Source organism: Aedes aegypti, chromosome 2 (genome assembly GCF_002204515.2).
Source record: "Aedes aegypti strain LVP_AGWG chromosome 2, AaegL5.0 Primary Assembly, whole genome shotgun sequence".
In the NCBI taxonomy this organism is placed as follows: Eukaryota; Metazoa; Arthropoda; class Insecta; order Diptera; family Culicidae; genus Aedes; species Aedes aegypti.
This window is the reverse complement of record NC_035108.1, coordinates 60688667-60706288: the sequence shown is the minus strand read 5'-3', so window position 1 is coordinate 60706288 and position 17622 is coordinate 60688667. Positions and strand designations below refer to the sequence as shown.

Genomic DNA, 17622 nt, shown 5'->3' with positions numbered 1-17622 from the left:
ATCCCACTAACCCGATACACTCAATCTCTAATAACAATAATTGTCTAACTAACATTCCTTGCCTTCTCCATTAGCCGTAGGGACGTAGGTGGTGCCGTTATTGATTTTGAAATTTTGAGCATTGGGGATCTTGGAATTATATTGTGAATTCTTGGATTCCAGTATGAATCTTTGGATTCCAATGTGGCTGCTGAAAATCGAGTGTGGATCTTGGGATTACAGTGTGGATCCTGGTGTTTCTGTCTGGATCCTAGGGCTTCAGTATAGATTATAGGATTCTAGGTTGTGTTACTTCATTGTAGATCCTACACGGAGAAATCAGACTACCAGAAAATAAGTTCTTTCAACTCAAATTTGGGTAAACTGCATTTAGTTTTTACCCACTCTTGGGTTGTTCTGCCTCTCTCGCAATAGCAATGAGAGACGCAATAACAGGGAGAGACGCATCGACCCATCGTCGAAGGTTAATGGAATAAGCCAAATTCGGGTTCTTTCATGTTCTTTTTGTTTTAACCAACTACGGTAGACCTTCGATATTCATCTCCTCCCCAATCCGCATCCATATAGCCAGTAAAATGTGGATTGCCAGTCACCGAGTATTCCAAACGATATTTGAAGTGCCCTTCAGGTAACGTATGATTCGTTTTACTGCCTTCCAATGCCTACGACCAGGGTTACTGCTAAACTTACTCACTATGTTTACAGTGAAATAAATATCTGGTGTTGTTGCTTGAGCGATGAACATCAATGATGGCCTGCATGCTCTGCACTTCTTTTGGTTCGTTTTATCTTCTGCTTTGAATAGAGTGCACCTTCACTGCTGGAACTCTTCAAAGGCCATTTAACATCTTGGATAATCTTCTACTACATCCGCAGTCAATTGAATTCCTAAAGCTTGAAGACCCATTATCATCGGATTGTAATATTCAGGTAAACCTTTCAGCAGTAATGAATCCAGCCATTGATCGTTGACTTCAAAACCGATCTCGCTCAGATCGTAGGTCACTTCGCTTCACCATACCGCAACAGTTACTCTCGGCCATCCCGACGATATGTGCTGGTGGTACCATCGTTGGCAACATCTACGTTAAGCCTAGCGAAGGTCTCTAGTAAACTGCATGAAGCGACTGTCCTATTCTATGGCCCAAGCGTTTAAATCGCCGACTATGACGACTGGTCTACGATCTGTAAGTTCTTTAGTCAGCTTGTCGAGCATCTCGTTAAATTGGTCAATAAACCATCGTGGGGTGCGTAACATCTACAGAAGAAGACTCCGTTAATTTTGGCTATAACAACGCTTGGCTATAACGACTTTATAGTACGCCTAGTTGATCACTAGTACGCTAAGTTGATCTGGATATCTAAGAAATGCATTTGATGCAAATAAAGGTGCATTTGATGTGCACTAACAAGTGATCCACTTCTTGACCTAGCTATTCGAGCTCCGGGTTCATCCGCATTGCATGGAGAAACTTTTTGTACGAGTCATCGCTTGAGTTTCTTGGAACCGCCTGGTCTTGCATCTCCTGGTGATGGTTTTGGCCTCTTCGGCGTGAAGGACACGCTTCCCGCCCTCTGGTGTTTGTAGGTTTCCGTCGTAAAAGTGATTGGCATCACCATTTGTTGAGTCGGCGCATGTCTTATTTCTTAGGCAGTCTTGGCCGCCAACAACTCCCTCTCAGTCAACTCCGCTTTCTGAGCGCGCCCTTTCCTTGACAGCTAGTCCAAGGGTTCCTTGGATATTCAGCACCAATGCACTGTGTTTTATTTTCTCGATTTCATGCGCTTTTTGAATAGCGCCCAAACCGTTGATTTTAGCGATATAGCTTGTTCGGTAAAGTTTCTTGGTGTATTAAAGCGCAACTTTTGACGAAAAAAAATTTGTGATCAATCCACCTAGCAGTGAGATAGAAAATATATTTTTTCAAAACATTCAACTTTTTACTTAAGTTTTTAACATTTTTCATGTCTTCTACAAAGTTGTTAAACATCTTAAAATGCGTATTTTTGCTGAACATCACACCTCTCTATCTCTTAAGGAAAAAAAAAATTATCAGTCGAGTTCGTTTTAATAAGGCTTATTTGTTTGATAGTAAAAACCCATGCAAAGATGCTTATAGACAAAAGTTTAATCAACTGCCGAAAGGGGAGATATGGTTCTTTCATGATTTGTAAGAGTTGTCTGCGCCATTTTGCGCCGAAGCCAGTTATAGAGGCCTAAACTACCTAGAAAAATGGGTAATTCATGAATAACTTTGTTATTTCAAAAGATAGGGTGATGATATGTTCAGCAAAAACACGGGTTTTTTTATGACAAACAACTTTGTAGAAAACACAAAAAATGCTTAAAGTCTTGGAAAAAAGTAATGATAAAAATATGATTTTAAGGGGCCATTCACATACAATGGCATATATCTCAAAAAGTATAAGAGATAAAAAAAATCGTGATTTCGACAAAGTTGTTTCAAATTGCCAATTCTATAACTTTGCCGATGTCTATATAAATGTTTTGAAAAAAATAGTTTTTCTATCTCACTGCTAGGTGGATTGATCACAAAACTTTTTTCGTCAAAAGTTGCGCTTTAATATACCAAGAAACTTCTCCGAACAAACTATATCGCTAAAATCAACGGTTTGGGCGCTATTCAAAAAGCGCATGAAATCGAGAAAATAAAACACAGTGCAATGTCTCTATGTCTTTGTGCACATTGCATCTTTTATCGACGAACTCGTGCAATTTGTTCATCAGTTTCTTAGCTGCTACAACTCGGTAGCTTTGGTACTTTCGACCATGCACTGCCCTGACCCTGCTGCTGCTGCTTCTGCTGTTGAAGCTGCTGCTGTTTCTCCTGATCCCGCTGCATTCCCTTAGCTGCGATGGTGGTGATCTTACTAAGCCACCTTTGGGAAAGGGTTCGCCACTTTTAAATACACTACTTCAAGTATTTGCTAAATAATCAAGTCTTTTTGTTTTCAATATTTTGCGTACATATGATGCAGTGTGTACTGTAACAAAATGTCTCCGTAGATATTAAATCATATATAATACCTCAGAAAGAATCAAGTGATTACTATGTGTGTGAAATAAATGGGTTCAAATAATCGAAACTTTAAATTTGGAACAAACTTTCTATCTTCAAACAAATATTCTGGCCAACATAGCTGGCCAAATTGTATGCTGTACCAATATGGACTAGCTGTTGTAATACCAGGAAGAAAGCTCTGCAGAGAATTCAAAATAAAATTTAAAATATGATTCTGCAGCTACCTATCTGATCTAGTGCTAAAAAACCACATGCCATAAACTAATTTTGAAACAATGGACCTATGCACGGGTTCACTATTTGACGTTTTGGCGGTGCCGTGTTATTTATGTGACCATGGCAACAAGTGAATTCGGCACCGCTCAAACGTCAAATTAGTGAACTCGTGCATTGATCCGTGGAGCAAATTATTGATAATTCCTGGCAAAAAATCCTTACAATTTTCTAATGTCATGATAAATGCTATTAGAAAGTAAATTTGTCAATTTAACTTTATTTATTTAACTCACCTGTAAGAATTGTGAACTGGAGTACGGAAAACGAAATGTAAAATTTACAAAATGTTAATAATTTCTTGTGTTCCCTTAAAAAAGAAAGTGAATGTATTGTTTAAAATGATACTTATAAAGGATAAAAGAAGAGTTCAAATGGTCATCAAAGCACGAGTGGCTGTGTAAAGATATGCAATATGTGTGGGTCCTTCCTTAGCCGAGTGGATAGAGTCCGCGGCTACAAAGCAAAGCCATGCTGAAGGTGTCTGGGTTCGGTCCACAATCTTTTCGTAATTTAAATTTACTTGACTTCCCTGGTCATATACACACTCAAATAACTGCATGTTTGTAACATTCCTCAAAATTTCTCCATAGTAATTTCCATATAAACCTACATTGTCCTTGGACCACCTTCAAATCACCACCAAGAAAGCTGAAAATTTCACTGAACACTATTTTTATGGTAAGGATGGTAAGGAGCATATGGGAGATTGGATTTTCAAACATTTTTAAAATTTGAACTGCCCATATATAGATAAAAAATAAAACATGGTGAAATTTGCTTTTCAATTACGCGTGGCGACAGTCTTCATTTTACTGACTTTTTCGGTAGTTCCAAAACCCAGTAAAATTTTACCGACCCCAGTAATTTAATCTAAGCGTGTAGTATAATCGTACCTGCCAAACAATATACGAATACAAAAATGGCAACTTTGGCAAAGAAAGCACTCGGTTAATAACTGTGGAAGTGCTCATAAGAATACTAAGCTGAGAAGCAGGCTCTGTCCCAGCGAGGACGTTAATGCCATGACGAAGAAGAATAAACCAACTTTTGCTTCTCTTCATAAGAGTTTTCTCAAAGGGTTCAAAAATTGTCAAAATGAGCTAATCATGGGGACTTCTATTAATTACGTAACGAGTTATAGGGGAGGGAAATTCCAGATTTCTGTTTACAAATAATTTTTATTTTTGTTACCAAAAATCTTCGGGGGGTTCGAAAACCGTCAAATTTGTCTTACGCAAATAATGGACAAGCCCCATTCTGTGGTAAGCATCATGCAATGTAAGCCCGAAATTTTAAAATTTGAGTATGAGCTCGAGTATACTCCTGTAATTAAATCCCAGTTCGAACGATTGAACGATTCCTCATCTCCCAGAACGCCACCTGCTAAATTCTAGTCGTTCGCTACTGATACCAAAGCAAAACAAAAACAACCAGACCACTCATATTCCACAAGTGAACGGGTTCCCAAGAGCTGAGACCGTTTTTCCGCGCAGACTCTCGCATGAACTCTGCACTCCAATAGCTGATGACTGTGGGAAAACCTCTCCGAGAAAACTGTCGTCGTTTTCCCGCTCTTATAGCACTGGAGCAGCGTCCGTCCGGATCGTCGTCATCGGCTGTCCACAGATCTCTTCCCACCGTCAGTGGAACCAGTCGCAGGAAGCAGGAAGCTCCGGTCGAACGTTTCAACGCGCGAAAAGCCGTCCGTGTATAGCAACGCGTTTTATGTGCAGTGCATCTTGTGCCCCACCACCAGCATCAGCATCATCATCGTTAGGCAACAGGAAGTGAAGACCAAGCGGGGGAAGTGGTTCACCGGAAGGTGAAAGGTGAAAACAGTGTGCGAGCGCGATTTTCCTCGGGTCTTCGTCTGCTTGCTCGGTGACAAGTGAGGCGAGAAAAAGGGGTTTTCCCTCCCTCCCCGGTTAGTGTCGGCGGTCGTTCGTCTGAACCCTTTGCTGTGGAGTTGGGGAAATAAGTGCGTCGTCTCTGCGTTTGAGTTGATAAAGCAGTGCTGACAAAAGGATAAAGTGCACGCATTGTCGAGGATATTGTGCGTTGCTGGCTGATAGAAGTGTGTAGGTATTAGGGCAAAAGTGATACCAAGGGTAAAGGAAAAGATCGGCATCCCGAAAGGAAAGGTTTGGTTCCGGCGGCGATAAGGTTGAAGGAATATCAAAGGAGAATTTCTGTGTAGAACGACCGTTCCAAGCGGAAATTAGGTGCTTCTGGCTGGACTGGTTACAAATGTTGATGAAATTTAGCTTCTTTCTAAGGTGACTGTGTGATTACTCTGCAGAACGTATTTGTGTTTCTCATAATCCATTCGAACCAAACATATTTATCTGCTGTAAATCTGAAACTTATATTTGAAAAGTTTAGAAAAATTTTGAAGTTTTTCATGCAACTTCCGTAGTTTATTGACTAAGTTTATTCGAATTTTTTGAAGCCGATTTTTCATGCTTCCCTTCGATGCCACTTTATTACATCGAAGAGTTTGTAATTTGTAATCTTGGAGCTATGTCTGTAGATATTACAGAAATGATCAGTGTTGTTCGAAACAAATGAATTCAAGACTAAAGCTAAACCCAATGAATTTGATTGCCAAGCTGGACATCCGTTCCAAAGATCAAATACACACGATTCAAAATTTAAAAATGTTCGAAAATCCTATCTCCCATATCTTCCTCACCATCCTTGCCATAAAAATAGTAATTTTCAACTTTTTCAGTGGTGATTCAAAGGTGGCCCAAAGACAATGTAAGTTTACATGGAAACTACTATGAAAAAATGTTAAAAAATGTTCCAAACACGTTAGTACTATAATGTAAGAACAATCCAATCATCCCATCGTTAAAACTTATTCCTCAAACCTTAATGAAGGATGTTGCTGAAGAACCAAACCCTTTTTGAGCTAATTTTGTTTGCGATTTTTGTAGATGTTTATGCGGTATAATACCATATGAATTAAGCTTAAAAGAAAATCAATAGCAAGCAAACTCATGTATATTTCTTCTCATATCCGTCGAGATAAATTGTTCTCTCCAGCAAATTTCTTTATTAAATAAGGGTTATTAGAGGAATGAGTTTTCACTATGGGACGACTATGGACACTATCGGTGACCAAAATCTTTTACACGATAAAGTCCTCGATAAATCCTTGCTACATTGATTTTGAATAGTTCAGATTTATCCGCCAAAGATTTCCAAGTGCTCCTCAAAGAATATATAATTATCGTTCTTTTGCTAAAAAACCTGAAGTTCATAGACATTAAAGTCAATTTAAACAAATTGAGATGTAAAATTGTGAAAAATAATGGAATCGTTCTGATGGGCTTCGATCCCATGACTCTCAATACGCTAGACTGGGCGCGTTAACCAACTACGCCACAGAACGGGTAACAATTCTGCAGCGTAATCCACCAATCTGAAATCAAAGTCCGTCACGACCCCACATTCTCCTTTACAACCCTACACGCTAAACTTCATCCGCTCAAAAATGAGTGCCGAGTACACAAAATCGGCCTCTCTTCATGCAGCACAGATTCTGTGCAAAGGGGGCTGTACACAGTTTTGCGCAAACGGTGGTAAACAAACCGAATGAGTGAAATGCGCACAGAGGAGGAACGCTTGGAATGCGGAATACGCTTCCATTTTTGTTTTTGCTTCTGAAAACATTGAAAATACATTCAAAAAAACTTCCGCATTTGCGACCATCTTCAGCCTTTTCGCTGAAAAAATCCCAGAAAACTCCCCATTTTACCAACGGCCAACTGTTTGCTGCCGTGCGGGAGATGACTGACAGTTCAATTTCCATCTATCCGCGCACAACCAATGGCCAACACATCGGCTACACACAGCATGAGTGCGACTTACACAGAATTTTCACTCAGCCAGAGAGTCCTGCATTGGTTGCTTCATTCTGTGTAGTTTTAACACATGCGCTGCGTTGAGCAGGCTTAGCGTGTACATCTCCATCGGCTCTCTTCGATGCCCAATTCGACTCTCCTAAACGTGCCTACGAACAACAGTGAGAGACTTTATTTTTAGCGTCGCTCTGTTGCCTTGTTTGTACCACACTACTCATAAGCCAACGTTGGATCAATGAGATGGATAGTATGGGTCCGGCTTTCGACGTTCTGTGGCGTAGTTGGTTAACGCGCCCAGTCTAACGTGGGAGTCGTGGAATCTGAGCCCACCAGAACGATTAAATTTGTCCACAAATTGACGTTTGTGTCTACGAGCTTCAGGTTCTTTTTTTCAAAACACCATCGGCTTGTTTAAGCCGTAATAAACATGACAACCCTAGCTGAGTTCTTTTGCTGCATTCATATATAATTTTAATCGATATAATAATTAGAAAATAAGTCATATTTTTAGGTTTATTTTTGAGAAATGTCACAACTTCAAGTAAATATTGAGTAAACAAAATTAATATAAGGTAACAAGGTATAATGTGCCCCATATTAGGGAAAAAATGGAAATATCTTTTTCAAAAGCACTATCTGTAATGGAAAACTACATCAATGAGCTCATTATATAACAAGTTGAAAATGCTTTTCCTAAAAAACTACTTAATTTATCAAAAATTAACACCTTTTTTTCAATCGTCTAAATCTCGCGCTTCAAAACGGGCAGGGACAATATGCCCCAGCATCAGTATTATATGCCCCACAACAAACAGTTCCAAGACAAATGGACAGTATGTGCCACAACATAGGGGTTGTATGCCTCACGACTGTCAGCTGCTTATGCACGCTAAACAATTGCTAAGGAGCTTGCGCGGGTATAGATGGCATGAAGAGTGGGGCATATCGTCCGGCCAGTGGTGGGGCACATTGCCCAGAAATGCGAAGTTGATGAAAAATGAATATTTCAGTGAATTTCTTTTTGGCCATTCTAACTAATGATACTCGTTCATTAGTTCCAGCGTCGAAGTTTCACCATTGTTTACTTTGGTGTTATTGCAATTTACCTCAAAAAAAATCTGAAATCGTGAAAAATAACGTTGAAATTCGACATTTGATACAATTGGCGCTATGGCCAAAAATGGTGCTTCTACCCTATTTCAAAAACAGGGAGATCTACTCCATCTTTAACAATCGTACTTTGATAATTCAACAGGTATCATCATGAGGTAAATATGAATTAAAACTACCTCTAAATTTTCCAATTTTCAAATATAAAGGACAAGGCAGAGGCCTTCAATAAGAATTTGATCGATTGGTCGGAACCAACTAATTACTAATCGATCAAATTTCCAGACCGATCAGTTGTTTTTTCTTTTAATTGAAACCTTTGAACATTGTAAATAGTCTACCTTAAAGATATTTCAAAACATTGATACTAATTTTCAAAACTGTCGCGGAGCACCAGCCAAGGATTCGCGGAGCACGATATGAAAACCACTGTGCTGGAGGTATTGAATTACTGTTTAAAAATTTCATTTTATATGAAAATCCATCTTGTATTATTTAGGTATTCAGCCGTTCCATGAAAAACCGATCTAGTGGGTCTCCGAATTCCGTGCAAATTTGCTATTTTGTTCCTTATCCGAAATAAGGATACACGTATTTTTGGATTTTTTGATTAGGGTGACCATTTCCGAAATAAGGTTACCACAAAAATCGCGATTTTGCAAAATTTTTATTTTTAAAAAAATTATAACTTTTGAACCGTTTGACCGATTTTCAATCTTTTTGAACGAAATGAAGGCTAAAGATTTTGACTTTTCGGGAAAAATATGAAATTTCACAAAAAAATGTGTTTTTTACATGAAAAAACTCAATAGTTTCCATTTTTTCGTGTTTTGAAGGCCTCGGGACCAAAGGGGCTATTGCTTCTCTCATGTTTTCTAAAAAGTTCAGAAAATTTTACGTAAACTTTCAAATTTTCAGCGATGTATGTTTTTTAGTTTTTGAGATATATTTTTTTGAAAATAAAAAAATAAAAAAGATTGGAAATCGGTTGAGCTGTTCAAAAGTTATAATTTTTTTTAAACATTACAAATCTAATGCGCTGAGACCTACAGTGTGTGCCGATAAAAAATGACTGATTTTTTTATTTTCAAAAAAATATATCTCAAACACTAAAAAACATACATCATTGAAAATTTGACAGTATACGTAAAATTTTATGAACTTTCAAGAAAAAATGAGAACAGCGATAGCCCCTTTGGTCCCGAAGCCTTCAAAACACGAAAAATGGAAACTTTTGAGTTTTTTCATGTAAACAACACAATTTTGGTGAAATTTTATATTTTTCTCGAAAAGCCAAATTCTTTAGCCTTCATTTCGTCCAAAAAGATTGAAAATCGGTCGAACGGTTCAAAAGTTATAATTTTTTTTTAAAATAAAAATTTTGCAAAATCGCGATTTTTCTGGTCACCTTATTTCGGAAATGGTCACCCTAATCAAAAAATCCAAAAATATGTGTATCCTTATTTCGGATAAGGAACAAAATAGCAAATTTTCACGGAATTCGGAGACCCACTAGATCGGTTTTTCATGGAATGGCTGTATAACAATACCTGATCAAATTATCAGCTTGGTATTTGTAGAATATGCAGAAGGTATTATTTAAGGTATTTTACCTCTTATGCAGGGCTCGTTCATACCTCATTCAGGTTGTAAGTATTGGAAATTATATGGTATGGAATACCTTGGTTTGGTATTCAGTAGTTATTTTCTTCTGCGCGGTTGTGCTTAAGGATAAAATATCGAGCTGAAAGCACAACAAAATTATGGTAAACAAATTGTTAACGATGGCACTTTTCAGATTCATCTGCTTCCACAGACCACGAAACTTCAAGAACATTACGTAGCAATATGGTTACAGCCTGTATTTCGGTCTAGTGTTCTGTAGGCGGCAGTCAATCTTGAAGAGCTTTCTTCGACAAAGTCATCAGTCTTTTATTAGCAAACTGTAGTTCAGCAATAATGCATCACATAAAGATCATCAAAAAATCAGTTTCGAGCTTCGACCCTACCCACACAACCTATCTTCCAATTGTCAACAAAATCAAAAATAATGAATGTTCTTCCATTTGAAATATAAATTTCAGATTATATCAGTGGATTAGCTGCTTTACTCTTGTCCACAGTTAATCTGCAGAAGTTTTTTATTTTTTTTTATGGGGAAAAGCATCTAACTTCAAATATCTTGTGATGGAAAGCTCTAATCGAAAAAGCATTTGGTAGGCGTGATAGCCATCATCATTACGCACAATCGGTACTAAATATTTTTTTCGAAAATAGTTCTCAATTTTGAGAAATAATTCGTTAGATGCATTTCGCCATACAAATATTTTCCGCGTTATCTTTTAGCGATTTTTCGTGCATAGACGTTAGCGCATGTGCGTTACTATGTGGTGAGTAGCGAATCAGGCCGTGTATGTAATCCATTAATCAATCGCCGCGACATGATGTGTGTTGCTGCCAACACTGCTTCGTAACGCTACCGACTTTGAAATCATTGATTCTGCAGAACAACATGTCAAGCGAAATATCAGCCGGGTGCACTCATACAACTATAGCCATTCATCATCATCATTCTTCAAGTCCTTTCACGCTACTTGAATGATCACACTCTTACAAAATTCCTTTAGGTCTTGCTGTTCGAATACGCGTTAAATCATTTTCAATCAATTATATGGCTCATTCACTATTATGGGTTACATGCATTGCCTGATTCGCTACTCAGCATATGATAACGCACATGCGCTAGAGTCTATGCACGAAAAATCGCTAAAAGGTAACGCGGAAAATATTTGTATGGCGATATGTATCTAAACAATAATTTCTCAAATTTGGAAACTATTTAAAAAAATAGTTCTTATATAGGGCGTCTGTACGAGTGATAGAGGCAATAGTAACGGGTTGAGGAATAAAAAATCGTCAGAAAATAACGGAAGCTCGTTTTTTTTATCTGAGTACGTCTTACGAAAGCTTTTCTATTCTATTTTACGTAAAAATGTACGTAGAATGATAAAATAATTGAATCTTTCAAAAAGCATTTTCTCCATAACGGGAACATGTTCCAGTAACAGTGGTGTTTGCTAACTTCTGTTCCTATAATAGTGGTTTACCTTGATTTCCTATTGATACTCTCTAATATAGAAACGCCTCAGAAAGAAGCAAAAAAGTTAAGGCTTTCAATTTTGACTACTATTTCCTTACTAATTTCCATTTTTATATACACATTCATATCATTTTAACAAGGGCCATGTTAGAAAAATACACATAAAAATAAAAATGTCCTATAACACGCTTGAAACCACACTACTACTATTATTGGTACACACACTACCACTGGATCAGCCACCCTATCTATACACAAGAGCAAAGTAGGTAATCCATTAGTACAGCGTAATATCGTAAAAGTGCAGCTTTGAAGAATTTTAGCGTAATATTTGAACTTTTTGTTTTAAAAGTTCACGCAAATCATTTTTCTAATTTTAAATTCAATATCATAAGGACACGTACAAAGTAAATGTTACAAATGATTTCAACGCTTTTCTAAAGATAGCTTACACCGATTTATGTGAGTAGTCTGTTGAGGCATCGCAGTGCCTCAAGCGGGTATTTCTTTCATCGGTGAAAGATACAAGGATCCGGTTCGAAGAACCAAATGTTAAGGCGACCTCAAACGGGATTTTTCTTCCTGGCAGGAAAAAAAAAACGGCTGGTTTAACTTTCACTAAACCACTACTTTATTCACTCTACTCACAGAGCTTGAGCCAGCTCAATACACTTTTCATTTCATTCAAGAAAATCTGGGGTAATATGCACCCTTGAGGCAAAATGATCCACGGGGCTCTTTTAGGCTATTTGCGCAGAAATTGGGTTTCCCAACATAGGATTTGATAAGAAAATTTCCACGGAAAATGTTTCAATTTTTCTTTCATTCATTCATGCATTCATCTGGCTCCCATGGTAGACCGTATATACCACTGCGTCTTCTCCAGTTCATGCTGGATGGGTGAAGGGGTGGTAATTTTTATGGCGGAGAGGCTTGCTGGTTTGGTATCAGGCGTAAGGAGAGGCGTGCTATATTAATGAAAGAGTCATTTGGAAATCAATATTTTTGACCTCCTAAACTCTTTTTGACAGAATACTGTTTTGAACACTAGATGTTAATTAAAACAAACTCCATTAAGATATTTCAAACTACGATTTGAAAAATAATTTTGAATTATTCTTACAATGTTTGCTGTGGAATTAAATATTTTAAATTTAGCAATCATCAATTAAGGATATCGAGAAACTAAACAATTTGAATGCACATTTGTTTTTGCTAGGTGGTGCTAAAGAGCATATATATACCTTCTGATCCATGTGAGATGTAAATCAGAGATGAATCATTTAAAAATGAAGTGAACCGGATATAAATTACTTAAACATGAAATAATATGACGTCAATCAGACCTAGAAAATTAAGTGAATCGTATCTGAAGCACTTGTAGATAAAGTGAATCAGTCTTAAACTGCTTGGACATGAAGTGAATTTAACATGAATGACTTTAGTTCGAGGCGAATCAGACCAGAGTCACTCGCATACAAAGTAATTCATTCTTGCATTACTTAAATATAAATTGAAACTGACCTGAATCACTTTAATATGCAATGAATCTAACCTGAATCATGTTAATATGAAGTATAATAAACCTGAATCACATGAATATAAAGCAAACCAGTCTCAAATATTGTCAATACAACCTGAATCATTTGAAAACGAATAGCATCAGACTTGAGTCACTTGAACTTACATTGAAAAAAAGCTGAATTACTTGAAAATTATGTAAATAAGTCCTAAATCACTTCAAAATGAAGCAAATCCGTCGTAAATTCCTTATGCAAGAAGCAAATCAGCACAGAATCACTTAAAGATTAAGTGAATCAGGGCGAATTCCTCGAATATGAAGTCAATCAGACCTGAATCACTAAAAAAAATTGACTGAATGAAATGAAACTTCCATACAAAGTGAATCAAATAATCACCACTTGAAAATAAAATTAATACGTTCTGAACTGCTTAAATATGAAGGGAATCAGCCTTGCAAAAGTAGTGAAACAAAACTGAATGACTTAATTTAGAGGTAAATCAGACCTGAACAACTTGAATATGAAGTAATTCACATCTGAATCACGTGAATATGAAGTGCAGGGTTGCATTTACGGGGAGGCGAGAGGGCCATGGCCCCCACAAATCTCGACAATCATATTCATAACTAAGCTCTTACGAATAATTAGAATCAATGCAATAGTACATACTTTTTCGGAATCGAATCATATGATTTGAAAGATTTAAATTATTTGATAAATCCGGACTAATATACAAAATTTAATATATAAACATTTATAAACGAAAAATTAGAACATTCAGTATGAGATTAACTTCACGTGTTGATTTCACGAGAAACAAGAGGATTAAGAAAAATTCAAAAACAATTTGGATGAACTAGTTCCATCCTTTGCCTTAAATTCCTCACGATTTCCTAACGAGTGTTTTCCAGCTGTTACTTTCTCTTTTTTTGTAATTCTTAGTGACATTTCGATAGTATTGCTGCTCGTATTATTGTATGTATTTTTCACGATTGTTTTGATGGATTACCTGAGAATTTATGAATTTTCCCAAAGATTCAGACACACCGGAAATTTCTTCAAGAGTTCATTAAATGATTATTTTCCGTGCCAATGCTCCTATAATTTTGTTTCGGGTATCTGAAGAATATAACCATATGAATTACCTAAGAGAATCAGGAATTTCTCCTAAGATTATTTTAGATATCTTTCAAGGAAGTCCTAAGTCCTCCAAGATTCAAGTTTAGAACGTCTTCAGAAAATCTTCTAGATCTGACAATTGTACAATTCAGTTGATGGATTAGTGTAAAAATAGCTGGATGGACTCCCAGGATAGAATTTGGAAAAAATCGGGGTAATCCCTGAGGAAATCACTGAAAGTATTTTGAAGAAAATCTTCTAAGCATCTTTGGAAAATGCGAGAAATTCTGGGAGAATTGGTAAAGGAATCTCTAAAAATTCTAGAGAGATCCCTTAATGAGTTCCTTAAAATATTATCCTGATGAAATCTACTTGAACTTCTTGAAGTTTTTCCTCGAGACGTGTGAGACGAAATTCTTGAAGAACCTGATAGATGACGACCGCTTTATAGTCTTTGATTTTTTCTCTGGTGCTTTTGGAATTACACATCAAGATTCACTTCAATCAGAATAAGGAAAAAAGAGATTTTAAGGATCATTTTGATTTAATTAGAGATCTTAAAGACCTTCCATTAAAAAAGATACTTTTTAGAAACTTGCATTAAAATGTATACCAAGTCTCTATAAAAAAAAGACCTACTACCAGCCCGATAACAATATCTTCAAATCAAAACTAGTAAAGCAATCTGTTTGTTGAACAACTTTAAGGTAAAGATGAATCGAAGCCAAAGTTCCAATTTTCAAGAGCACGGATTTGGAGAACCAAACATCCGTTTGAGCTGAAAACCTAATCGATTGGTCACCACCAGCTAGTGACTAATCGATTAAGTTTTCAGCTTAAACGGATGTTTGGTTCTCCAGATCCGTGCTCTTGAAAATTTGAACTTTGGCTTCGATTCATCTTCACCTTAATATTAAAACATGAATAGAATAAACATAATTTGAATTAAGGTACCACTTAGAAGGGAATCATCTAATGAATTTTATGATTGACGAATAAACCCAAAAAACATTGAATTTAACCTGTTAACGTATAGAATCTATTAAGTTATACAAAATATTGAAGAATACACACTTAAATCAGAAAAAGTTCGTTTGCTGACATCTCAGCAAAAGTGACGTTTGATGTGAGCGGCACCCATAGGTGCTGCTATAAACAAACTTATTTTTTTACTGAGATATCAGCTAAAACTCATTTGGTGTGTGGATCTCGGCAAAAGAATGAAAATTAGCCGAGCTCAACTGAGTGTGTACATTATGATAATTTAAACCTTACAAAAAACATTTAAAATATCTAGTCTATTCTAAAACATCAGAATATTTTTTTTCTGGGAAACTGTCTGCCTTTCTGATGACCTTGACCTACTGAAAAAAGAAGACTCAAACTTTTTATCATACATTATGCCGAAGACATTTTATCCCATTTTGATAACAGGGCGCCGACTAGGGCCAATAAGTGGCAAAATTTAGAACCAAGGGCCTGTTCGCCTTCCGCATATTCTTGACTTTCTGAACAACTTTGCCCAAGACTCGAACTTCCTATCACATGTGGATCACAAGATAGAACCAGTTTAGAATGCTTAATATCATATACTCACTAGCGTCACTTTTTCAAGCGAATCCGTTTTCATGACGGGTAGTGTATATTTTCTAGGGGAAATAAACCTGTTTCTCAAATGCAATAACTAGATGTTTAAGATTTGACACTTTTCAATGTTGCAATGTATGAAAAAAATGCAAATTGTCAAATCTCTCTTGAATTTAAAATTAAACAGACCTTAGTGAACTTAAGTGTCCTTTCAAAATTTAAACTCATTTGGTTGAAAACTGAGACTGCACAAGCGTTTCATTTTTGTTAATACTATCAGCCAATTTTATCAGCTACAATTTCTTCGAAGACCGTTTTCGAATCGGAGGTCTCAGAAATTTGTTATTGATTTTTGTCTGTGTGGAAAATCTTCGGCATTAATAGTAGAGTTGTTGAGTTTCGAATTCCAATATTGAAATTGGCGAATGAAATTTTTAGCGATTTGCTTGGCCTCTTTTGTCAATTCACCATCTGTTCGTTCACCATAAATTGCGAACATTTAATTATGTTTGGGCAGTTCTTAGTGGGAATTAACACTGATAAAGAAAAAAAAATCCTGAAGCCTAATTTCATCAAGATTGAAATAAGTCCTAACAAAAATTTTCTCTTTATTCTCAATTCATTCAGAAAGGTCAAACAATAAAAAAACAGTTTCTGGGAAAAGTGAAAGGCGAAATTTTTTTCTCGATCCAACCAATACCAAGAAATAACAGTGAAAAGCAAAACCCAAACATAGCGCAGATAAAAGTGCACCAAGTTTACCCCAACCGTGGAAAATAGAAGAAAAACAGGATCAAAACGAAACGATTCCAGGAGGTGCACCAAACCGACAGTCCAAGAAGTTCCACCATTTTTGGCAGATTGTGTAGATAATTAAAAAAGAAATTTCGTTCCCTCATCCCGAGGACGACCATCGTCATCGATAAAAGTGCTTGTACCCACAAAAAGGGAGGTGATTTTCCAGGGGAGGAGAGGCCAACAAAAAAGCAATCACTCTAGCAAATTTCTTCTGCCACCCCCTCCTAGCAAAAACACTCTCGATTCAAGGGGGGAGTTTCTTTGCCTTTCGAAACGGCTCTTAGTCTATTTGCCTATCACACGACCACCAACAAATCGTCCCGGGGGGAAAAACCACCAAAGTGAGGAATAGAATCGAAACCGGTGCTGGAGCCGGAAGTGAAAATTGCTTTTTGGTGTGATTTCCGCACGGAAGTTTCCGGTGCGGGAGGGGAGGTGATTAAGTGTGCGCCGCAGGGAAACGGCCCGACAGTGAAAAGGCAATAAAAGAAGCAAAGTGCCAGTTTGTGAGTCTAGTACAAGAATCCAAAGGTCGACACAAAAACCAAATTTTCGTTTGCATCCACGTCATTTCGTGATTACTACACGGTCAAAAGTCGGTCCATCAGGGGGGAAGTGAGTGAAAATTACATTGCTATTACTGAGGAAGCTAATGAAAAATCGAAGAGTGAGCGAAAGTAAGTGAGCCAATAAGTGCACCTAAACACGAACGTGTGTTTGCAGTCTCCGTCTCCGAGTCAGTCGAAAAGAAATCAAACTCTCTCCCATCAGCTAATTGGATTATAAATTAACCGGAAGGAGAGCTCACGCTCCGAGCAATAGCCCAAACCAACCGGCTGCTAGTCACCAATTGGAGTAGAGTGGAAATGAGCGCAAGTTGAGCGTGGAAATAAGCGGAAAATCAAAAACAAAACACAGAGGTAAGTTTTTCTGCAGCATCGCAACTGGAAAATATTTTACGAGCTACCAAAGTGATTGGCATTGCCCGTGGGGATTGGATTTTTTATTGGTCGAGTAATATCTAGGGGAGGATGGTTCAAAATGCAAACTTAAGCTTGATCGCATATTTAAGAGGAAAATAACTATCATCGTTTTACAAATTTTCAAAACCTCAAATTGAAGTAAATCTTATGAAAATCTATCATTACATTGCACTTGATATCTGTAATGCGATGATAGATTTTCATGAGGATTTT

The 17622-nt window shown here is 37.1% G+C and overlaps 1 long non-coding RNA gene across 1 annotated transcript; it reads left to right on the top strand.

Annotated features, from left to right (window-relative positions):
* Positions 1-4960: 4960 nt before the first annotated feature.
* On the top strand, positions 4961-17329 carry LOC110675586. The gene is made up of 2 exons (XR_002499630.1): positions 4961-5398; positions 16256-17329. It is a non-coding gene; the product is annotated as an uncharacterized LOC110675586 (long non-coding RNA).
* The last annotated feature ends 293 nt before the right edge of the window (positions 17330-17622 follow it).